We start from the raw sequence: 25,460 nt of genomic DNA, 5'->3' as shown, positions 1-25,460 counted from the left end.
GCTTACAGATAATAGTTCCTGAGATGATTCATGTCAGTTTTGTAGTTGTAAACATCTTTTGATTTTACTGGAATTGATTCATATTTTCAATAATGCAATGAGAACAGAATATGGAGTAGAGTATTTATGCATCTTTTCAGAACAGCCCGAGAACTGTCTTGATACATGAAGGAAAATTGTTATTGTCAGTATCAGTGAGAAGAAATGAAATCAATCAGGTTACAGCAGGTATCCTCACTGAAACCAGAAGAGATGAAAAGCACAGCTCACTGAAGGAGATCATTTCCTTGAAAGATTCAGTACTGGACAATATATGGAGACTTATTTCATTGCTGTTTCAAGATAATATGGGATATATGAGATACACATTTCAAACAAGGGCCAATACACTAAACTACTTTTGCTAAGACCCTTATTTATGCTAAACCAGAGAAGAGGAGGGATAGGAAAAGGAAATTGAAAATAGTATATTTCTAATATTTTCTCACTCATAAATTATCTGAGGTTAAGAGAAAGGAAGAAACAAAAAATAGAAGGTTGATAGAAGGTCAAAATATTCACAAGCAAACTTGATTTATTCAAGCCTTTTGAAGTCCCAAGTAACAAGTTTAATGGGAGTTGAAAGACCTGAAAAGAAACCTTCTTGTGATGCACAGCAAACTAATGTGGAAAAAAGAAAAAAAAAACTCTCCATATTTCTTCAGCCTCTAGTTTAGCTCTCACTGTGGGGAATCGTGCTGTGAAGAGATTAATCACTGCTGCTTAATAGTATCTCTGCTGGTTGCTCCTGGATGGCAACTAGTTACATAATGCAGCAGATGCATTCTTCTTTTAATATGGCACCCAGTATACTGAGAATGTGCCAAAGTGATTTCAAAATTACCATGGTGCACCACTGACCAGCAGATGCTAGAAGCATGTTGCTTGGCTTGATAGAGGCTGCAGATTCAGGAGGAAGACGAATTAGCCTTTTTTTGTCCCCTCTCCCTGTTTCTGTCTTGTGTGAAGGAAGCAAAAGGAACTACTCTTACAAATCTAGTTGGCTACCAGGTTACTTCCAGAACTAGGTCTCAAAGATTTTTCAGTTTCTGAAATTAGCATTTACCCTGAAACTTCATCATAGATTTTTGACTTCTCATCTTGATCTCATTCTTTTTTTCTGACATCTGTATTAAGCAGTTTGCTGAGGCAGAGAATGGACATGTACTTTAATGCAATAACTACTGGTAGTTGATTATATCCCCCTCCTTATCAGTATTGTTTAACTTCCCTCTTTACTAACACCAATACTTCTCCAGTTCCTTTCAGTCCTATTGGGCTAAATTTTCCAGACTATTTTTCCTTCTTTCTTTATCTCCTTCATTTGTGAACCTACATATTTTGGCCTCATCACTTCTAGTGATTCAATTTACAATGAAGAAAACTCCTACAAAGAAGTATTTAACAAATTAGCTCTTGTATAAGATATCAAACAAGGAAATGGGTACAAGGAGGACTGCTCAAACACAAATGCAAAACTGTCTCTGGCATGATAAAATTAATCCTTTTTAGAGTACTTTTTTCTTTTTCCATCTTACACAGCTTTAACTGAATGCTCTTCAGACACAGTGATTCAAAAATTCTAGATTTAAAAGGGTTGGATTTTTTCCTCAGGCAAGAAAAGTGGACAGGTTTATTTAAGTTAAATGCCTTTCAAAGCTGCTTTCACAGAAGCTCTCATCTCCATTTGTCTTTGTATCCAAATTTCCTGAAAATAACTGCAGTGATCATTTGATCATTTTAGTGGTAGTGATAATACAACTTTGTGAAGTGCAAAGCAYGTTGTCTGAAGAGGCTAATTTCTGCTACAAGCAGTGAGGGAAACGGAGTAGAGTGATCAGCAGTCTTTCCTCCAAATCAGTCACCTGCCACAGAACCTTCTCCACAGTGTGAGTAGAGGACTGACAAACTATTACCTTATGGGGACTTCCACCATGAAAAACGTGTCTGCCGTGATGTAGTAGAAGTACGTACACTAACACTCATTTGAGTTCACAGTAAAACAGAACCTGAGAAAGGTCTGCTAGATAAGCAGAAAAGATAAATGAGTATCTTCAACTCTTTTTTTTACAAACGAATGGCATGGGAAGAGGYGAGAGCTGCATGTGTTTAAACAGCCAGAAAGGTAGATTTAGCTCTGGATTCAGACACTTAAATTTAGGGATATATATGCCAGCCAGGTGTTTCAATTACTGTTGTTTTCAGTGGAGGCTCAATAGAGTTGCCTAAACAGAGGTATATACTGCCATGTGAGACTTTCTAGAGTATYTTGCCTGGCATCTAGCTGTCATGTCAAGGAGCCAGGGGTCTCCCATATGTCTTGTGTCATGTTGGCAGCCTTCTGTGGACATCTGAAATGCATGAGAGCTTCTTAAATGGTATTAGACACCCATGTTTAAGCAAGAGAACTGAGTCCTGACAATTTGAACTGTTTCCATTGACCATAATGGGAAAGTAGACAAACCTCACAYGTAGACACTTGCATACAAATTCAGGTGAACCAAATCCCTCTCCTGGTGTTCTCCTGTTTGGTTGTTACTTACCAACAGCACAATACCTCTTCCAAATGGCTTACAGTCAGCGTTTAAGACAAGAACAATAGGTAGAGTGCCACCAGGTATGTGGAGAGTACATCAGGGAAAAAAAMCAAAATTTGTGTAAACTCTGTAACCAGGGAGAACGGTAGGGAGGGATTTAAAAGAGATWGAAAAATTGGTTTTGTAGAAGTTGGGGATCTTCTTCTAAGAAGCAATAGGGAAACTTGGGAAGCTGTTACTCTGAGAATGCAAGAAGTGATTGACAGGGACTAGCACAACTGATAACCATTTGGCAAACTACTATTTTGGAACCTGGTACTTCATATGCAGCAACTTGGAAGTGAAAAGCTACAGCTCTAAGATTAATGTGACTGGGAAAATGATCCTATAGAATAAATAAAAGCTGAAATAATGTGGTTAAAATGAGAGGAAGGTATACCGTCTGCAGCAGGATTAGGGGCAGAGAAAGGTTATATGCCAGAGACTTTAAAAAATTGCAATTATTGAGACATGAAGTGATAAAAGGCTTCACTGTATAAACGGGCAGGAAAGGCCTGATCTTCTGCTGTTTAAAAATAAAGTCTACAAYTTATATTAGTTTAGATGACAGTACCTAGACAGAAATCCAAGTTGAAGACTTGTTTATAGGCTTGAACARTAAGTAGGGTGATGGTATTTTCCACAACAATCAAGAAAGAAAGTATCAGGGAGAGTGTGGGAGAGCAAAGATTAGAGGAAAATGCAAATAATCATTTTACCTGTCTTTTCAACTAACATCTAGGCCTACTTTGTAGCTTCCTGAAGCCCCAGTGTGGCATACAGTAGGTGACAAACATTCAAAATGAGGAACCCGCCAACAATTATTCAGGTAGAAATTTCAAATATTCTTGTATATATTTCTCCACTATAAATAACTATCTGCAATTTCAGTGCCCTAATTTTGTGATGAAAGTAAAAAAAGGAAACATTTCAACAAAAAGTTATACTTTTTTGGTTGAATGTAGGTAATTTGGAGATTAAAATGCCCACTGTAATACAAGCAGGGATGTGAAAGTTACAATCTTTCTCTTCAAACATAATTTTCAAATACATATATATTTAGTTAAGTGACTGCTCAAATTTTTGACTTTAGAATTGGACATTCAATGATATTACACCAAATTAATTTTGTTATTCTAAAAACCTTACCCTATACTTACCTTATCCCCCCCAAAAAAGACTTTGGAGATGGTAATAATGTTGGTATTTGAATAAATGACATGAGGGAGATGTGCTTGTTCTTTCTTGGCTGTTCATATACTGGGGCATAGCTTGTGTCATTTTACTTTGGTTACGTTTAATAAAGGATGAACTCAGAGGAAGCATTATTGTTTATGGCATGTATATTTTAACTATGTATATGCAAAATAGTGTTTCASTTTTCTGGTACCTAGCTGCTTGATTAAAAGAAACAAGCTACAGTGGTGACTGCAGACACTTTACCTTGTAAACTGTGTTTTAGAATAACTGCAGCAAACAACATGTTTACAGCTAAGAGATACTTATAATAAAACCTGAAACTTTGATCATAGAGGATTTTAATTTCATAGATACTTACCGGGATAACAAGTATGCAAAACCTGTAAGGTGGGAAGCATGTTTCCAGAGGCAATGCATAATTGCTTACTTACTGAAGTCAGTTTATTGACTGAACTTCATGATCAGAGGCTCTTGGCACTCAGAGCTGGGAAATTAGCCCATCTTGATATATAGAGCAGGGCTGATGTTGGGATCATAAATTCACAATACAGAAAAAAAAAGGAGAAGCAACATGATTAGTTTTGGTTCAGTGGAAGTTTTGTAAAAGTAAAAGTACTATAAGGAATTTTGATGAAGATAACTATACAAATCAGGGATGCTTTCCTGGAAGATAAACTTATTGCATATCACAATATGAATTACTAACATTTCCACTTCGAGCAGAAGAAATAGCTTGTGGTAACATAAACAACTGAACGATCTTGATGGAAATGACACAAGATCTCACGACTGTGTGGGAAACCTGGTGCAGAAAAATGGGAATTATTTAAGAAACAGTTGGACATGCTGCAGTTACAATTCATTTAGGCTAAGTCTCAACAGGGGGAATGCAACAGAGACAATGTGGTTAAATAGAATCACAATAACAACATTCTTACATGTCTGCTTTGGGAAGGGGAAGGTCGTTATATACAATTTTTAAAAATTGCAGAAGTAAGAAAGGTAATTAGAGGAGCAAGAAGAGATTTTATCTATCGGACTACTGAAAATATTTCAGGTATGAATAAYAGGTTCTTCACAAATGATATATTTGCAACAACAGAAAGTGAAATAGAAGTAGTCACTAAAAACACAGAGGAATTAATGTGATTTAACAGGAAATAGTATGTTCCTTTCAGAGTTATACTTTTCCAGAAATAGGATTCAGTGAAGAGTTGTCCCAAGACATGTTTCTATGTATTCTCTGGCTGAGAAAATGTRTGCTTGTATGATTAAGCCAACTTAATCAGCCTTCAGGACTGGCCACATCTGTGATAGAGATGGAAGAATACAGGAAAGCTTTGCACCAGCATGGCCATGACAGCTTCACATGAATGGATCCTGTTTCTGAGAAGGGTTTGCATCTTCTTTAGTCCTGTAGTAAATACTTCTGCTTTTACAAGGTAGTTCTGAGAGTATAGACTTTGGCCATGCACTTTTATTGTCATTTAAGAGTTAAGGTATTGCATTGCTTGTTTTAAGTTTTCAGATCAGGTTCTTGATATAACCTGAATTAAATAGTAGACATGARTAATAATGCTCAGCAATATGAGAGATATGAAGTCTCAGAGCAATCTTTCTCACCTAAATGGTCATATTGTTTTCAATGGTAACACACAGAGTGAATAACAGTTCGCACAATCAGGCTTATATGTGACAGAAGTTCCCATAACCATGTCATCAAGAATAACATGGCACCTTGGCTGCCCAWCTGGGAAACAAACAAATCAGAAAACCCAGAAATAAATGTAGTAACTATTGTCAAGAAAAGGAACACCCTTGTATGTGGGAATCAGATCTTTAGATCATACATGGTGGCATGGGTGCCTGGAAAGCTGTTTTTTCAAAAAGCAGTCCTCCCTTTTCAGCTCCATTTTTTTTTTGAGTCTTTGACATATGTTTATTTTAGCTGCAGATAAATATATTAGAGCTCTGAATACCTTTGTAGCCTCTGGCCATTCAGATGTGGGTAAAATCAACAAGGAAATAGAAGTTTCTTAGTTTTTCACTGAAAAGTCCTTACAATTTTTTTGAACTAGGAAATCATTACCTGTAGAACATGTTGGTGTTTGCCTGAAGCACTAATCTTTAATGTTCACTTACATATATATATGTATATACAGCCGTAAGTCAGAAATCCCTAGTATAAGATAACAAGCTTGCTTTTACATTCCCAAATGAGAGTTTTGGCCAACAAGGAGGAATAATGCAATAAAAAGCRCTCCAATGTGCAGTAGGTGTAAAGTTATCTAGTAAAATACTGTGGTGCAGTCAGTGAAAGGGATAACTCTTAAGTGCAAGTTGGATGCAGYGGTACTTCCCAGTACATATGATGCAGGTTAGATCCAGACAGATTAACTGAATTTTGATCCTCCCTTTTTATAGAGACCTGYGAATCCACAGTATGGATCAATTTACACTTGCATTTAGTAGAACAGTAGCTTATTCTCTGCATCACAAAAATTGTAATATCATTGGGCTGCTGCTGTGTGGAAAGGCAGGTGATACATCTTTGGCTTTTTCATTCACTTCTACATTTTTAAAGATTATCTTTGGAATTTGTATGTATTTAGCTGTTCTTTATTAATCTGTCTCTAAACTTATTCATCAGTGCTGAAAAATTAAAAAATAAAGTCATGTCAATCGAAATACAGCAAACAGGTCACCTAGATTCATTAAAATTACTCATGGATTCTGTCACCATCCTTATGCAACAGATCCAAGTCAGTCATTGTGACTCTTCCTTCCACAGTCTTGCAATCAGTAAGGACCATGAAGATGTCTCACTATTTTCATTTCAGAATTGTATCTCATCGTCTTTTCCTTTTGCACATTTTACTAGCTCAATTTTTCTTAGTCAGTACAGAAATGGTCACCACATATGGTCACACCTCCAGCATATGCAGGAGGAAATACATCTCTCAGATTAGGTTCTACACTGCATATTCTTGTGTCAAAAAGCCTTCTCTATTGCCAGAATAGTAAATGAMACTTGTCAAAAACTTGTAAGAAGGCCGTGTGAAAATAGAGAGTGTTAATCTGTTGAAAAAAAAATAGTATTTATGTTAACAAATTAATTTTTTTATTGAGAATATGACCTCACAACATCTGCAGTTGCTTCTTTTCAATACATTGAGGCATATGTTTAAATTTCTGTTCTGTTATTATGCCATAGTCTTCMTTTGTGGAAGGGGTAAAACAGAAGGGTAAGGTATCATTTGAGGAACCCACTTGGTGCGCCTGAGCTATGTAAAAGAACAGGAGTCATGATAATTGTGTGGCTATTGGCTCTGTGAAGTAGCACATACAAACAGAAATTCTCAAATTTGGGCAAAAAAAGCACSAGTTTACAACTTATAAATGAACTACATTTCTTTTTTATTATTATTACTATTTTTCTATGTAAAATTGAAATGTTCTGCAAACATGCAGTTTTGTATTTTATGYTAACATATAACTTACATTTTTAACYGTGCATTCGTATGCTTTAACCTCTGAAGAAAAACACTCTAATTTTATTAGAGAGCTTATCATGGTTATGTCTGAATGCGTGACAGTGGTCAGCACAGTCTTTTACTCAAGACCAGTTCCTTTTATTGGGAAAGCCAAGAGTAGCTCTTTTTTTTCAGGTTTTAGTCTAGCATTTGGTGGGCTAATATAGTAACTGAATAAAATATTGAACATGTGTAACACCAAAAACAGGAAAAGGTATTGTGGAAAACATTTCTTTCCAGTAGTAGTTAGCAGGATAGAATAATTATTAGCTCCCTCATATAAAGCTGTCTCCTAAGGTATTTTTTTATTTCTAAGAAAGGAATTAGATATGTCTGTATGCCTTCTGTTAATTTTTTCTTATGACAGTAGCACTATATAAAGAACAAATGAGCCCTCCATCTTGTGGGCTCAGCCCACTGGAGAGCTACCACTGGGTTTTAGTAAATTGCTTGCTATCGAGAAAAGGGAAGAAAACAAGTGTGTATATATATATATATATTTATATGTATATATACATAAGCAAATGTGACAATAGAGAAGAGCTATGCTGAGAGCACAAGGCCAGAGAGGCACAGTGATTTCATTCAGCTGGAAATCATGTCTGTTCCAATATGTAGTCACTGCTGTAAATGTGGCTTTGTAAAACTTTTATTCAGTAAGGAAACCTTCATAAATATAGGCCTTCTGCATTTTGCTGGAACTGCCACATAAGTGCATGTTGTTGAAACATAACTTTAAATAGCTTATGAAGACATCCCTATGAATTCAAAATTACTGTACTTGCAGAAAAAGCAACAATATCCGTCTGTAAATCCTTTAATCATAGGCTTTAAAGAATAGTTCTTCAGAGAATCACAGGCTGCTGACTAAAGTTTACATTTTCTTGAGTTGCTTTTGGTGCTGCTAGCTATTTTTCTCATACACATGATGCTGATATGAAGTGACACTTGCACCTGTTGTCACCATCTTATGGTAATTAGCATAGTGCCCTAAGTAGTAGTAGGGCCATCACATCCAAACATAAGCCATTAACATATTGCAGCTGTCATCAGTAGGGAAAGCTAATGGAGTTAGTGGATTTGCACACTACTGCATACCTTGGCTCAGCTAGCGTAACTCCCCATATTGGGGTCATTGGGGATAGGAAAAAGAAATGTGGGATGTAGCCAGTCAGGAGTGAAAGAATACATTTTACTGCAGGTTTACTTTCATGTATTATGCATGTCCTTCAAGGTCACTGCATGATCATTTATAAGATTTTAATGAGATATCAAAGTGGAAAGAATGGAATGTAATTAATGTGATCATACAGAGAAGATACAGGTATAAAATAGCATGCATGAAGCAGTCAACAAAAAGTGGGAGTAAGAAAGGAAAGAGAAAGATTATTTGGCCAGATTTCTGGCTGTGAAACAATAATCTTTTCTACTATACTTTCAGACACCTAACATCCTGCCAAACAATTTTCTCCAGCAACAAAGTAATGGAGGGAATTAGAGAAAATGGCATTCCGTGGCTTCTCTTTGAATCTAGGCTACATGCATTTTCATTCTTCAGGGAGAAGTGGGTAGCTTGTAGTGAAAAGCATGCTAGTCCTACAGAAATGTGACTTTCGTGGGTATTTTATATCTCATTATTTTTGATTCTTCATGCTGACAGAGGTCTCTCAGAGTCTCTAACTGCTCGTCTGCTGGCCAACCAAAAAAAAAGGAGACATATAAAGGCAAAGCTCAGCATATTTTTAAGTGTTTTTCTAGAATCTTTTCTTTATGTAGATGTCTGAGAAGGTGCAGATAGACCCCTCACTATGAGGAACTCCCCAGAGATTTTTCCTAAGATTACTGATTATCTCAAGACTGCATTGGTCCCCACCCTGCTGTGCCACACACACTTTTGTCCAAGGGCTCAACTCTACACATGATTTTTTTATTATTATTTTTATTTATTTTATTTTATTTATTTATTTATTTATTTTTGAGAGAGAGAGGACTGCAAATCAGTTGACGATGGCAGGAATCATTGCTACTGTAATGCTCTCCCAATGCCCACTATCTACATAACACTAGTGCTAGTGTTTCTGCTTAGGAGCTGGCATAAACTCTGGTGAGCAGAAGTGGAGGAGACATCACCCCAGTAGCACGGAGAGCAACAGAGTCTGCGTAACTACATTACAGACTAACCCTGCCTCTGAAATACGCCCTGCCTTGGCCTTTGGTAAACCACACAAGCCAACATTTCCAGATGTGGGTAAGTAGAGCTATGCACTTCAAACTGTAAGTGGAAGCAGATATCCATGCTTGAAAATACTTGCCTTAGCTTATACTGCTAGAAACTCTTATCGCTCTTCTGCTCTTCTTAACTTTTTTGTACTGTGTGCTTTCTATGAATACAGTTGTTTGGAAAATAGATTTATCAAAACCTACCTTAAGCCTGAAATGATTCCAGGAACTAYTCCTTGATCTATGCTGTCAGTATGAGCCTTAAGTACAATTATTGCGACTGAATTCTTGTACCTAAACCCGGAATATTCCACTGGAAACTCTGAACATCTTTAGTTTGAATTGTTAATAATGGTTACAGTTTGATTTACTTGCAAAGACAGAAGTATCTTCACTTTGGATCTTTTAACATAAAGCATTCTAATTTTAATTTATTTTTAAAATATCATCTGTAGTATTTTTTATAATTTTAAAGAATYACTTATTTTTACTGCACAAAGCAATTTAATTTTCCCCACCCTCTCAAAGGTAAACAAAAACAAAGTAAAATTTTAACATATACAAGCAAATGAAAATATGAACTCAAGGAAATAATGAAAGGGTTTTATGAAAACGGGGACACTACACGGGTATACATGTATGTATATATATTTGGTGAGGTGTTTCCATTTAACTAAGCCATTTCTTATAATTCCTATTCTTGATTGAAATTTCAAATAAACATACAGTAAATTGTTAGTTAGACAGTGGGAGCATTTGTATTTTGAATTGTTTCATTTGCAAAGCAAATGAAGTTCTAAGACATTTTGTTCTGGGGAGAATGGTTCATGGACAGTGGAGGAGAACATCACAAAGAATAGAAAGCAATGAATGGGTGCTCCTGATTTTGCTTCTAGGGAAAAGGATGAAGAGAGCATTTCTAACTAATTCTCCTTTATATGGTTTCTTTACCATGGTCTTTTTCTCCTTCACCTCTGCTTTTCTTCCTTATTTTTTCCTTTTTTYCCCCTCCTTCAGCTCTCTCCCATCCCCAGTATCCAYTCTTAACTTACACTTTGTCTTTCTYTCCATTCTCTCCATCACTTAATGTGTTCCCACAGAAATATTTATCCAGAGTCACGACCTCGTTAGAGGTGATGGAAGAGAAAACAACAYGGATGGCATCTTTCTCCTTCTTGAAGGAGCTATTTGCATAGGCAGAAGGTCTGTTCAGCCCCCAACAATCTCCACATATGAATGCTTACAGACAGATGCTTTGGAAAACTTGCCTAACTCAGGAAAGACACATAGCTGGTTCCCAAGGTACATATATGCTTACCCAGCAGAATTTGGTAGTTTCAGCAACTCCCTAACCTGTGACTCCCTCCAGTGGTCAGTTTACCAGAGTTTACAAAAAAACAAAATGTGTTTTTTTTAACAAAAAGCAAAACATGTTTTTTGTTTTTGTTTTTCGAGAAAGTTGGCTGTAGTAGGGACTGAGTAAACAACTCTGAGAGGAGAACAACAAATAGGGACAAGAGACAAATAAAACAAAGAACTTCACTGTTAAATCCATTGTCACAGAGGACCAGGAATGACCCTTACCATGCTCCACTGAACACAATCCGTCAATCAGGTACTGTGGGGGAATGGCCAGACTGATACCCTTCCGCTGCTGCCAAAATCTCTTGTTACTGCCCTGTGTGGGGACTTGCGGTGTCCTAGTTTTTAAGAGCTGTTTTGCAGTCACCTTGCTTTTTTCTGTGAAACGGGCTCATGTTGTTCACTTGCGCAGAGTGGACTGTGCAAATGAGTCAGCAGGGAGAGAAGGGTAATTCCTGAAGTGGGCACATGGTAAAAGATTTTGAGGACATGACAAAAACCTTCTTGTTTCTGTTTAGACACTATATAACCAAACCCGATTTGGTTATGGGCAGTCATTTAACCAGATTTCGTTATATAGTCATTTTGGGAAAGCTGAGATAATCTCAGGCCTAGAAAAAGCAAACAAATTAAAATTCATGAAGGTACCATCTTCCTATTTATAAAAGGTTAAGTTCCCCTAAGCTATGAAAGAAAAACATCCTCTGAAGACCTGGGAAGGCAGTAAACACTGGTGGCAAGTGACAGGAATTGATCCTGCTTTTCTGTGCCTGTCATGTCTCTAAATTTTATTTCCACCATTTCTAGGGTACTATGATAAGAGAGAGGGATAGAAAAAAGGATTGAGCTGAGGTAAGGCTATGGCCCGAGGGCAATGGTACCTGGGTCTCTGACTTTTTCTCAATTAGTAGGTCTCCCTGTCTGACCGTGAGATGTGCATCTAACAGGGGACTTGGACTGTTGCAAAGTATTGATTAACCATAATGTGAAGTCAAATCTGAATAAAAAAGCACTGTGATCAAAAGCTTTTCATTGGAGACAGTATGCCCTCAAAGTCAAGGGTCTGCAAATTCTGATGAGCTCCGTTTCCTTTTTGTCTGAGAAAGATTTCCACGGTTTACTCGTAAAGGCTCTCTTGATAGGAATGTCCAGTGGGCCCTCTGTCAAAAAACTTGATGTCTCAGATTTGACAGATGCTTGTTAGTTTTTCATCCCGGATCACTCAACATGCACACAAAACTAGAAAAGACGACTGCTAATAATGCTGTGTTTCAAGTTGGCTGCCTTGTCATTTTCACTGGAAAAATCACTGATTCAATCACTAACATTAAATTGCCTGCATTAAAGGAAAACAAAGCATAGCCAGCCATAAAATGTATCGTTTTTTTGAATGCCAGGACTTAGCTCAATACAATTCCTTGCACTGCATTATTTGATAGGAGTAGTTTATTCAGACCACATGTAATGCAAAACAAGCTGCTGCTCCTCTTTAAAATGAAAAAAATAAACCAACAAAAAAAAAAACAGCAAAAAATATCTCTGGCAGATAAGATATAGAGATCTATTTTAATATATTTTGTCATTTAGTGGATTATAGTTTTTGTCTTACTCATGAGGAGCTGAGCTTCCACACCCATATTTGCAGTGAGCTACAGCCTTTCAAACAGTGCCAGTCCATTAGGATGGCATATGAATCTGAATTTTTGCTTCATCAGTAGTCCCGTCGCTTGTGACCTAGGGTTTATTTCTAGCAGGAATTTAAAGGAGGAAGAAGGTTCATTTGTGTGGACTAATATCGAGACAAGGGTTTCAGTCAACAGAAATGATACACTTTGGCAATAATTTCACTAGGAATCACTGTAATCAACAGCACACTTTGTTTCCCCATTCTGTAGCTCAAAATCTAAACCCCAAGGTAGAACAGTAACTGTATAGTAGTGATGGACTGTAGAAATCATTGGAGGCAATAAGAGTTCCTATGCATAGTATTCACAAGATCATTGGAGATCATTGGAAAAGGAACAAAAAAAAGACCGAAGTTTTTTACCCACTGAACCTACATAAAATCGTGATTTACCCTTTCTTAGATATTTTTGAGTCAATTAGAGCACGGTATTGGTGAAATGGATATTTACCCTGAGATTGTATAAATAATACATTATATCTGAAATATCTTTTACTTGCAGCATTTGCTACTTCTAAAGAACTAGCCATAGTATATATCAGCCAGAATACATATGAATATCCAGAATATATGACTCCTGGTGTCAGGAGACAGGAGACAAACCAAGAATTAATATTCTCCTTATCATTACTCAGGTTGATGATATTGCTTCTTTGTGGCACTTCACACCAGTGAAGTGAAAAGAAGAAGCCAAATCCAGGTACAGTGAGATGAAGTGGAGGTTCTTCATCCAGACTATGCATGTGCTATGCATGGAGCAGATACACCAGCAGCGGGCTGTGAATAAAAATGTGGCCTGTGTATGCAGAGCAGGGCACAAAATGTAGTCCTATTCTCTGATAAAATGCTTCTATACATAGGATGCCTTAAATAAGTATGTTCTTTGGGAACTTTGACCACCAAGGTGGCTGTCAGCCTCCCCTGCCAGATGTCTTCCACATGGGACTGTAGTGACAGGGACACCATGCAAGAGCATAGGAATGACAGTGCCGTAGGGCAGTCAGGGCAACCCCTTGGAAAGCAGCATCTCATCTTGGTTCCACTAACTGGCAAATGATTTACTTGATGAGAAAGAAAAGAGCCCAAAAGCCAGCATCAAACAAGCCCAAAAAGCAAATACTCAATTCAAACAATGCTGGTTATGAGGCTGTTTCTGGCTCAGGCGCTGAGCTGCAAAACCCATTATTTGCACGGCTCTGCTCAAAACCTCCTTTTTGGCAGCTGCACTCACAGCTGCACAATCCCTGGCTAATACATACGTTGACAAGCACGCACACAGGACAGGGAAAGGAGGGAGAGAAATAGACTGTTTTTACCAAGCTTGGAACAAAAGGGAGCCTTAGAGCAGGAGCAACCATAATGTGATTTGCAGTATCCAGATGCGCAGGGGCAGGAACACGAAGCCCTCGCAGGGGCCCTAGGGTGAAAAGCCTGTGAGATACTCAGGGCAAGGCCTTGTTGCAAGCTGATTTGCACCACTGCCTTTCAGTGGATCCGCATAGAGCTGGCTTGRATGAAAAGGCTTTTTTCCCTGACAACGTTCTTCTGCCATAGGAAGGCCAAGCCTGGAGTAGCTTTTCCCATCTATGTATGCCAACAAATGGCAAAGGTGTGAGTTATTTCTCTATGCCCTGAGCCCCCATTCCTCACAGCACTCTACTCCCAGCCTTTCCCAGCACAACTCAAGGTTGTGAAAGCATAATGGAGCCCAAAATATTTCTTGCTGCAAAGTATTCGTTGTGGTAAGTGTCTACTATAGCAATAAGGCACTGAAGCCTGTGCATTAGCAAGCTATTAGTGCATGCTGAGAGTGCTCTGGTTGCCTTCTAATGCACACTCTGCAGTGGCCATTACAGAGTATGACTCATTATTTTTACATTTATTTCACATTTAAAAAAAAATCCTTTTCAAAACACTTTTGCACAATTTCAGGGGATGTGTTTTTTCACAAGGAAAAAATATTTCCTATGAATAAAATGTGAAGAGAAAATGGTAGGCATACTATTCAATGTTTCAGAGAAAATCTGAAAATGACTAATTCTTTTTCACTCCACTCCACTCTCTTTTCCTGCGATTTTCTGGACTATTGTGGACTGATTCATCTCCTTCTCCCAGAGTCATCCTTCTGCCTTTACAGTCTCAGTTTATGAGTTTATATGTGCAGCCATTTTATTTGATTAAAAACAGCAGATACTTTGGCAAATTTGGGACATTAGGTTATTCCATGTTTCACTCCAGAAAATTGCAAAATGTCCATACAAGTCATATGCTGATCCTAGAAAGCAACGTATGCSCTTGGGGGTGGAAGCTGTCGTATGCTTTTTCCTTGAGCCTTTCATTGTGCCTATAATTGTCTTCCCTCAYCTCCTGTCCCCCCAGATTTTTAAGTTTTTGATTCTTTTTTTCCTCTATTGTTCATTGCATGCTACATGTGCATGAAAGGTAGTGTTGATGTAAACAGGTTGCAATTACAACTGCCAAGCCCTCTAAGAAAAATAAGGTAACGGTCAATTAGGCTAGGATTTTTTCTACCTAACCTTAAACACTTAACTGGGGTGATCAAATTAAGAGTTTAATTGCTTAAGCTACGTCAGTACGCAACTGAAGTTTAGATGCATGCGTCCAAAACGTATTTCAGCCAACGCAAGAACTAAATCATCATTTCCTTTACTGATATGACAATGTTTCTAATTTAATCAGCTAAACTGTAGGGGTGATCTGACTTGGATGAACCTAGGCCRTGTTTTTCCCAGTCTTGCTTCACTGTTTAATGGTTAGGTATCTACAGTGTGAACGTACATTCTTAAAACATCAGCCGTCTCCCTAATACTGGAATGTCAAAATAATGGTGTGTTTTACTGTCGATCTCCGAGTAGCATGCTATGAAGTCCTTTGTGAAAATGCCCTGGAGAAAGGATGTTTAAAGAACAGATTGGAAAAAATATAGAGACTTACAAGACATTTGGCAGGGGAGCATGTAAAGATCACAATTCTTTGCAAAACAATTGTGCATGAGAGAGGGAGAAGGTAGTACTGAAGCACTGAAGCCATTCTTTTTTTGAAATATAGGATAGTTTAAATACATATGGAACCAGACCCTCCAATACTGAGTAAAACTGACACTGAAGGAATATTCAATGTTATGTTACAGCCTCTGAAAACATAGCAAATGTCAGAAATTCCTCTTTTAAAGAGTCCTCACTCTTGTTCAGTAACTTCAACTGTCAGAACGTGGAGCTGTATCAAAAAGAGTTTCACAAAATCAAAAGGTTTGTTTCTTAGCAACTCTGTCAACAAATTTAAATTGCTGTGTATCATGATTGTTCCATATTCATTTGCATGCATGATTTGTAAACACAAGTTTTCATTGTGCATCCTGTTGTCACAGCTGGTAGGGAGGCCAAAGAGGACAAAAATTCCAGGGCAGAGGCAATATATGTGCCACAACAAAGGAAGTAATATTAACAAAAAAGGTTCTGTGTTGCTCACTTGACCAAAACCTAGTCTAGTTCACTCTGTCCCTGAAGTACAAAGAGCAGAGGCAACAAAAGCCAGTTACCGTTCTAATACTTTAGTAAACCACAAAGTTAAGTCAGAAGAGAAAATTTCCTTTTGTAAACATTGAGGATAATATCTGGACTTGGTTTATATGGTAATTCAAAGGCCCAGTGGCACTGCAGACATACGTATGTGTGGTGAAAATAACCTTGTTTGTGACTTTGTTATACCAGTGAAAATATAGCTGAGGAATTTACTCAGCATCGCAGGAAGGCTTTTGCAGCCTGAACTGAAGGCTGTGCTAGTGCGGCTGCTGCACTAGGTACTTTAAAGCTTTCCAAATATATCTAGATGAACTCCAGCCATGTGTACCTCAGGAATGCCACGCTGACATACCTTTGGCCTTTTGTGTTAGTGTCATTGAAACAGTGGGTTAAGAAGTGATGAATATAGTCTGTTCTAATTTTTATGTTGTTTCAATTATATTTATTATTTGCTGAGTGCCTCTAATGTACACGGTACTGGAGGACACACTTTATTTAATGTAATGYATTTTAGATCCACTTTATATAATAGACTGAGAGTATGTTATATATATTTAAGTCTATATGTGCTCAGTATAATATAGACTGAGAGCACATGGACACTTTACATGTGCCTATTTTTAGATTTAATGAATTCATCTTATCCTGCACATCTAATGGGTCATATACAAAATCTCAGCTCATTTCACATAATATCTCAGTTATAGGTTTAGTGTTATTTATTTGCATTGCAGTAGTCCCAGAGGCTCCAGCTTTACAAAGCGCTGTGAAAAACTGAAGTAAGAGTTAGCCTTTAAGAATTTACAGTTTACAAAAGCAAGGTAGTAGGAATGAAGGCGTAAAATGTCAAAGGCTTGAGTTCATAGGCCAGGCATGCAGTGAGACCAAAAAGAAATGCTGATTTCTTGTCTCTAGGCAGTGGAGTAGGAAGCCTGGCTTACAGTCTCCTAGAATAGCCTGCCTCTGAAATTTGGATAGCCGTGTCCTGAGCCTTGCCTCCATTTTCCAAGGGACCCCAAAATTCCCCTTCCTGCACCATCATACAGCTACAATGTGAGTAGCCACACAGGAGGGCCTACTGGGTGACATGATATTGCATACCTACCTGCCCCACCATGTGACTGAGAGGAAATGTGCATTTGGGGGATCCTGCAGCAGTATGTCCAGTTCCTGGATGTAGGAGTCAGAGTATGGGGCCCCTGACTGTTTCCAGAAGATACTATGTGCTCAGCCCAGCCAAAAAGCTGTGTACCAGCTTTTGTGCATTAGATCATGTTATCTCTATGTTATTGTTATATCCTTGAAATACATGCCTTTGAAAGATGTACATTCCTAAGTCCATGTTATTCCTGCTTTATGATTTGGAACATATGTACTTGCTGAATCTCAAACTGATAACTGAAGTCTCATAGTAACATCAAAATAAAGCAAACCCAAAATGTAAAAAAARTCACATCCAAAGCAAAAAGCAAACTATGAGAGAGGGGAGTCTGACAGTTTCCAGAGGCATCAAATACAACTATGAATTAATGTGCAAGCTTACGTTCCACATAGAAACGTCACAACCAAAAACTAGCAGGAAGAGAAGATCTTGCCTCATTTTAGCTGGTACCTAAACGACCTCAGAGACTAAGAAAACTTTCCCCCTAACCTTGTTAAAGTAGAGACACAAATACAACAAACCCCAATATATACTATTGATCAAGTGATAGACTACAGTAATATCTGAAAACAGGGATATGTGTAACAGATGATAAAGTCCATTCTTTGGTTACTGGAAGACACAACAAAAGAATTTTATTACCAACCAGAAAAAAAGAACAACTGCAATTCAAATATACTAGCCAAAAGGAAAAGATACGATCCTTCCAAACAGTTATTAGTTGACCAGATGCCATGAGAAGGTTAACATTTAATGGAGCTGAGTGGCACAGTAGGTCAATGCCGTTGTTTTTCAGCACCAGTATCTAAATCTGTCTCAAGTTGTGACTGGAAATACTTTTTGTGCATCCTTACTTAATCTCCCAGTAGCAACGTCACAGTTTGGAACAGGAGATGGTCCCTTCCCAGAATATGACTAAGGGACACAGTCCTGCCAGAGGCTGAGCCCTGCTAGGAAGGGCTAAATGTTGTCAAACTTCTGCATCTTACAGCCTCAGCCCAGAAGTAGTGGGAAGAAAGTGTCTTAACTGGAGGATAAATTTAAAACTCAACTTGAAGCTTTGCGTTAATAGTCTCCTGCCATGATTGCTTGCTTCTATAGGTGTTAGATTTTCATGTTCAATAGTGCTTAAACGTCTTCATTTTTTTCAAACATGAGTAAAGTGAACATTTTAATGCATAGCCATAGATAATAAAGCTGTTCAGAATGAAAATATGCAAGATGCTGTGATTACTTCCATTCCATTTATTGTCCTCATGGTAATCTACTCAAAATCACTGTAAACTTATCTTTTGTTTAATGGCTTTATAGCCTAGAAAAGGATAAAGAAAATGCGATTGTTGTTTGCTATCTAATTATTATGAAGGGAATTTGTTAAGATGGACTTCAGGGAATGTGAATGGCCATGATCTAATTCCCATGACAGATACGCTACTGTAAATCAAGAAAGAAATTGTAGCCAAAGTGGGAAAACAAGCACACTGTCTATCGCAGCCCTCTATGTACATGTAAGACTGGTTGCATTGCTTCTTAATAGCATCTGTAGAGTTTTTAGAAAGAATTGGAGCCCCACTGACATACAGCAAAAATGTTTGGTTGTACCGGAGTTAGCAGTGTTGATTCTGAGGATGCATTCGAACCTCAGCGTTACAACAGGAGAGCACAGACACTCACTGACATGACTATGACAAATGACAGAGCTTCTTCCTCTCTGTCTTTGAGAACATAATACCAGAGTTTCATCCTGGGAAGAAACTAACCTTTAGCTATTACAGGCCTATCTCTTGATGCAAGTAATGCCTAGATGAGAAAAAAAAAAATCTTCCAGACAGAATTTGATCAGATTAATAGGTTTCTAGAATCAGTTATTCACTTTAATATTGCTACTTTCTGTATTGACAACTATATCTTTTGCTACATCAAAATTTTGGTGCAAACTTCAAAACCACAAAAGGCTGAGATACCTTTTACTGTTATAGAGACTATCAGTAAAGGAAACATTTTACCCACTCTTATTGATGTGACTGATCTTGGCGAACTTCTGCCTGTRTATGTGATTGGCATTTCTCTGACTTTATCATATGTCCTCAGGCTGGATACAGCCACAATGTGGACTTGTGATGGGAAGTGCCATGACCAAAAAGCCCCAAATTACACTCCTATCCTTGGAAACATTGTATTGCCCCAAAATTGGTATTCGTATTACTGTTAGAGCTTATCCTCTCTGTTGATCTTTGTTCCTTTTGTAAATATGTTCATTTTGTAAATACGTAGATTTATAAGCAAAACCAGACTACTACAATTATTCTAATTGCAATTATCTCTGCAAATATTGGAATTAAAAAAAGCATCTCATAAAACACCTAATCTGAATTAAAAATTTCCAACAATGAAAAAATCCTGTCACCAAGTTGTTCTAGAGGTTAATTTTCCTCAGTATTAAAATTTATGTATTTTGAATCCGAATTTTCCAATTTATGTGGAACGGATTTTGTCGTTACTTGGTTAGTAGGTAGAAGAACCTTGTTATCAAATTTTTGCTCTTCATCTAGGTTCTTATTAGCTGAGGTCACAGTTATTCAGGCATTTTTTTAAAATTGCTTAGGCTCCGCAAATCATTTCATTTTGAGGCATATGTATGGCATTCTTGTTGCTCTTTTTTCAAACTCTCTCAATTTCCCTAAAATTCTTTTTGAGAGAAACACAGGATTTCAATATCAATACCAGTGCTACTATGTGCAAAAGTCATTTAGCCCCCACAACTACTACTTGAGATCTGTTTATACAAACAGCGGCATTTGCCCTTTTGGTAAAGTATCACATTGAAAACTAATTCTTTTACTCTGATATCTTTTCCCAGAATCACTGCTTTGAAGGTTTTTCCTGGCTTATGAGGTGACCTATGTCTTTTTTTTTCTTAAATACCCTGTGTGTAGCTGTATTTGAAACACTTACTCCTTGTTTACGTGAGTGCTTTTTATATGTAATTTCACAGCTCTTTGGTTCTCTTTGATACATCTGCTCTTTGCAACTCGTATACATGTTTGTGACACTGTCTAGCTATGGAAGCTGCTTAATGTCTCTCCACTAAGTTTCTTAAAATCTGTAAAACAGTATGTCCAGGTGGTAATTATCTCATTTACTTTAGGAAATTGTTCTTTTTTTGCATCATGCTTTTTCTTAAAAGCTTCTTTTCTTGGGTTGAAGAAACCTTTTCAGCCCCACTTCTAAGGAGGGCTTTGATCAGTAAAACTAGCAATGACTTCTCTTGTCACAGCCAGCATATAAGCCACTTTTTCCTCCCAGAAATGCAGCATGCACATACCAGAATCTGTTCAGAACTGTCTCTGTATCCTGCATGCTGAAATGATGATATTTCTATTCTTGCAAAATCTTACATTTCCTTTGCAGGATTGACAGTTTGGCCCCATAACCCCTCAACCTATGCTGTAGTAATATTCAATCTCCTTCTGAAGCAATGGTCAGTCTGATAAAGGTAATTTTTCTAGAGAGGACAAGCATTTTCTTTAAACAAAACTGGGTTTCCACATGATTCTTTCCCAGGATTAGTCTCATTTTTTTCCAGTTTTTGAGATTTCTTCCACTGTATTCCTGTTTGCATCCCAGTGAGAACAAGAAAATTAGGCCACCTTTTTTTTGGGTGCAGACTATGATCAAAATAATAAAAATGGTTTTGGATGTGGAAATGTGACTATGAATCACAAAGCTTCTGCTTCTGGTTCATTTTTAGTTGCAGCATACTTGTGTCATTCTGGAGTTGCAGTCCTCTTTTGAAGACCAGATGTGCGAATTGTGATGTCTCTTACACTTGAATCGTCTGTATTTGCAACTCCAAGTGGCATGAAAACAGCTCCTCCTGTTTGAAAGCTTATCATTTCAAGCTTTCTTGATTTCCCCACTCAAGACATAGTAACAGTGTACCATCTGCAATCTTCTGGAAGTGTGCCAGTAAAGTGCTAGCTGAAATAATTTCCAGCTTCACACCCAATTTGTCATGGAAATGCAAGCTTCGCTTAGGTGCCTTTTAATAGCCAGTATTAAAAGACTGCAACAGAAGCTTGGAACTGAAACTAAACTCCTGGAAATCATGATGAACATGGAGCCTGTTTCGCTGATTGTTTCACATGAGATGGGCAGTAGTATTTCCATTTTACTAGAGGACATCTTGGGTGGAACGTATCTTGCTTAATAGATCATGAGAGATGTACCTCTGAAGCAATAACCTTAAACTCCCATTGAATGTAGGTGGGCTGAACTCAATCCCTATTGGACTTTTCTTCCACTATTTTGCTATTTACGTTAGTGTTAGAGGAATTTAAATACTGTACATTTAATATCTTTTTCTGCACTGTTTCCTCAGTCCACAAACTTCTACTTATAACATCTTGCCAAATGATGTTTCATACTTCACTCAGTTAAAACCCTAATGAGGGAGTTTTGCCAAAGTGAGGAGTGTGTGGAAATAAGAAATCATTAATCCCTTACCCCCAGCTCTGTCCTTCCTTCTCAATGATTTACCAAACAGATTCGGGAGACAACGTGATTGAAATCCACTATGCTGAGAGTAAAAAATACAGCCACAAAATAACAGAAAGAGTATTAAACTAGTAAGTGGGGTTAAGCGCTCTTTGCTTTCCTTGTTCTCCTATAGTGGCCTATGAACTTCTAACTGCTTCTCTGTCCTTGCTGTACGCTTGCAATATGCTTCCAGATCTCCTCCAGAGGATGGCTCACTTTGCCCAGCACCTTCTATTTTCAACACAATAAATCCATTCATTATAACTAGATAAAGCAGTGAATTAAATACATTAGATGAAGTACTAAGTTAGACAGATTCTCCTATGGCTATCTGCTTTGGTGGAGTTAACATAAACTCTGTATTGACTTTATTAATGAATCCACCTCCAGCCACAAATTTGTATGCAAACTGTCATGGGAACTCTGGCGTTAGTTGCATTTTCCTGCTCCTCACACAGTTACAGTCTACAGCTGTTACCTACAATACCTGCAGGAAAATATTGCTTTGTAGAAGCATCTGCTGCCTAGACCCTGTCCTTGAGCTGCAAGCTGCTATTGCCTTCCACGCAGCTCTGAATAAGCCTCTATTTGCCAAAACTCTGCTGTAAATGTAAGCTGTAAAAAAGAAATGCAACTGTGAAGACAGGCAGTTTGGCTAATAGCTTCATCAGCAAGCGATTTCACCCACATGGTTCGTCACAGGTTAGCGCTGGCTGCTCCTTGGACTGCGCGGTGCGCCTCTGTGGAGGAAGGTGTGAGTAACCCCTTTGCCCTGCGTGTTAGAGCTGGTCCTCTGCCAGCGGAGACCATCCGAGGTCTCGCGGACTCCCCAGCTTGACAGTGCTTTGGCCTCACCTTGGGCAGGAAAGGTTTTTCTGGAGTTTAATACAAGCCTTCAGATGAACCAATAAAGAGAAATATACTACAGATGTACAAGAGGGCTCCCTCTGAGGGTTAGTTATTAACTTTGCTTGTGAGAGGGCTTTACAGTTCTGACCAAAGTACCAACTGGTCAGATTTCTCTYATAATTTTTCTGTCTTTTTTTATCTTACAGGATCGTTTCTCACTTATATAGAATTTCTGGAACAGTATCTGCACAATGATCTGTTGAAACCAATATAATTAATCTATTTCCTTTATTTCATCTGCATGTAATAATTAAAAYAAATAATAATAAATAATATATTACATCCTCCTCAAATGAGAAAAATAAATGTACATAAAACAGATGAGGAACGCCTGGCAAATTATCCTTACTCTTTGTCACTGATGAAGACAAGCATATTCCTGTTGTTTATCTGAAGTCTTTTAAGCCTTTCATCTAATGATAAAACACTGAGAGGTCTGTTTGTTATGAGCAGTATCAAGCGTCTGATTCTGAAAATATCTGGAACAAATAGTAATATCTGTTGTCCGCAGTAAATGTTGAACGCAGACATTTAACCCCCGCCCCATAAACCTTCCCTAATAGATGCTGTTAGACTAGGCTCTTACAGCCTTACAGTTATAACATTTATAATTGACCCACCCTCTTAGCAACAGAGAAAGAAAATATGCTCGCAGCTACCTTAGCTGTCACTTAAACTTACACATTAAACACTATGGAATTATGTTTTTTCAGCCAGATGGTGTTACTAAAAGGAAAGAAACATGAGAATCTCTAATATTCAAGTGTCTGCTGCCCATTTTCTTAATGTTCCTGAATGAATGTTTGAGCTTATTATGCTTATAGAGGCCTGCCAAGTCTTTGGATTTATTGCTCCAAATCAGTGGAGTCATTGTCATTATTAGGCCAGTTGCTAGTCAATACTAAAAAGCATTCATTAGCTGCAAATGACAGAAGTGGTACTACTCTATAGATTTTTTTTATTGTTGCCCAGAATGTATACTTCCTTTTGAAGGGAATAATGAGAGAAGGATTAAATGAGAAGTCAGTGAGGATTTTACCAATAAGGAGAGCAATGCAGTAGCAATCACTGTACTGTTGCAGAATTTTATCTCATTTTCCCCATTTCATGCCATGCATAATGATTTAAAGGCAACAGGAGTGTTAGTGTGTCTGTGGATAATTGGTGCATATGCTTTTAAAAATAGTCTGCAGATTTTAATTTGAAATGAGTTGATTTCAGTGGAAATATGAAGATCCATTGCTTCTCCTTATACTTTGTTTTGTTCTTAGATGGCCTTTTTATTTCAGGTCCAAGATCCACGAACTTACTTCTTAGCTCTGTTGTTCCTCAGGCACAGGCCTTTTCTGCACTGTGGATATCTGATCTGTTTTTGCACATTATGAATTTTAAAAGATCTGATCTGGGATTCTCAGAGGAGCTAGGTTAGATGCTTCACTTCCGTAGTCACTCAGTAGGAACTGGGCACCTAAATCCTTTAGGTTCCTTTGAAAAGCTCAGCTGCAGTTCTTCACAAGATGCTAACAAAGACCAGTTTTCAAAGGAGGTGGCATCTGGTAGCTTCCTTTGTTTTCAATGGGAGCTGCAAGGTAACAAGCTTTTTTGAAAAATCTTTCTGCTTATTTAATCTCCTAACTGGGAGCTGCACTCTTCAGAGATGCTGGCCAACAACGGTTACATAAAGATGGTATCTTAGGATGACAGGTACTTTGATGGTGCACAACGGTTAAATAAAAATTGCTGAATTCATGTTATATTTGGAGTTAACTGTATTCAACCTACTACTATTTACCATTTAAAGCAGGATGTTCCTTTTCCCAACCCAGCAACCTGACTGCTCTCCTTTTTTTTTTTTTTTTTAGACTTATATCAAAACAATGAAACGTTCAGATGAACATTTCTTCCAGTACAACATTAGCATGGTGACACAATAACCAAAATAATTATAGTTCTGGAGCATTATTTTCTTTTTAAGTAGTGGAAGTCTCTGAGAGAAGAGCTTGCTTAAATTGGATCTTCAAAGGGAAATGTATTGCCACCAAAATAACAGTTGATATTAAAAAAAAAAAAAAAAAGAGCAACAACCTAAAGGGATCTAAGCTTATTAGTGAAACATTAAGTTTTAAAGATCTAGGCAATTTCCAGGGTTCTTATAATTAACAAAGGAAACATTTGGAATGCATTGTACTTCTGATTGTTAGAACTGTCATGATTGTATTAGCAACTTTAAAAAGAAATACATTAGAGAAAATACTGCCTCCTTGGAAATTTTCTTCACTTCCCTTAATTAGCACAACTGCTCTTTTGATGAAAGGCTCTGCCTTTCTGTTTTATGAATGACAAGCAAGGACCTTGTCCTGAAAATCTCTTTTTGTGCAGTTACTTAATCATAAGTACATGAGCTGTATAGTTTTTCTCCCCATCACTTGGAAACTAGACAATTGAGTGTCTGGTTATGTGAGCAGTTTTTGCTTATGCAAAATGCTATTGACTTCACTGAGAACAGCTCTGCAGATCAATCCTTAAAACCAAATCTACTTAAAAAAAAACTTTTAAATATGAATATATAGTCAGCTTAGAATAACTTATTTTAACTCCAAAAAGCAAAGAAAATAAAAGGAGGAAAAAAAAATCTCTAAAACTCCTATTCAGCAAAAGCTCCTGCTTAAATAATTAAAGTAGATTGTACCCAAT

Source organism: Rhea americana, unplaced genomic scaffold, assembly GCF_003343005.1.
Source record: "Rhea americana isolate MKP2758 unplaced genomic scaffold, rheAme1 scaffold_3, whole genome shotgun sequence".
Classification (NCBI taxonomy): domain Eukaryota; kingdom Metazoa; phylum Chordata; class Aves; order Rheiformes; family Rheidae; genus Rhea; species Rhea americana.
Note: the sequence above shows the minus strand (reverse complement) of the source record.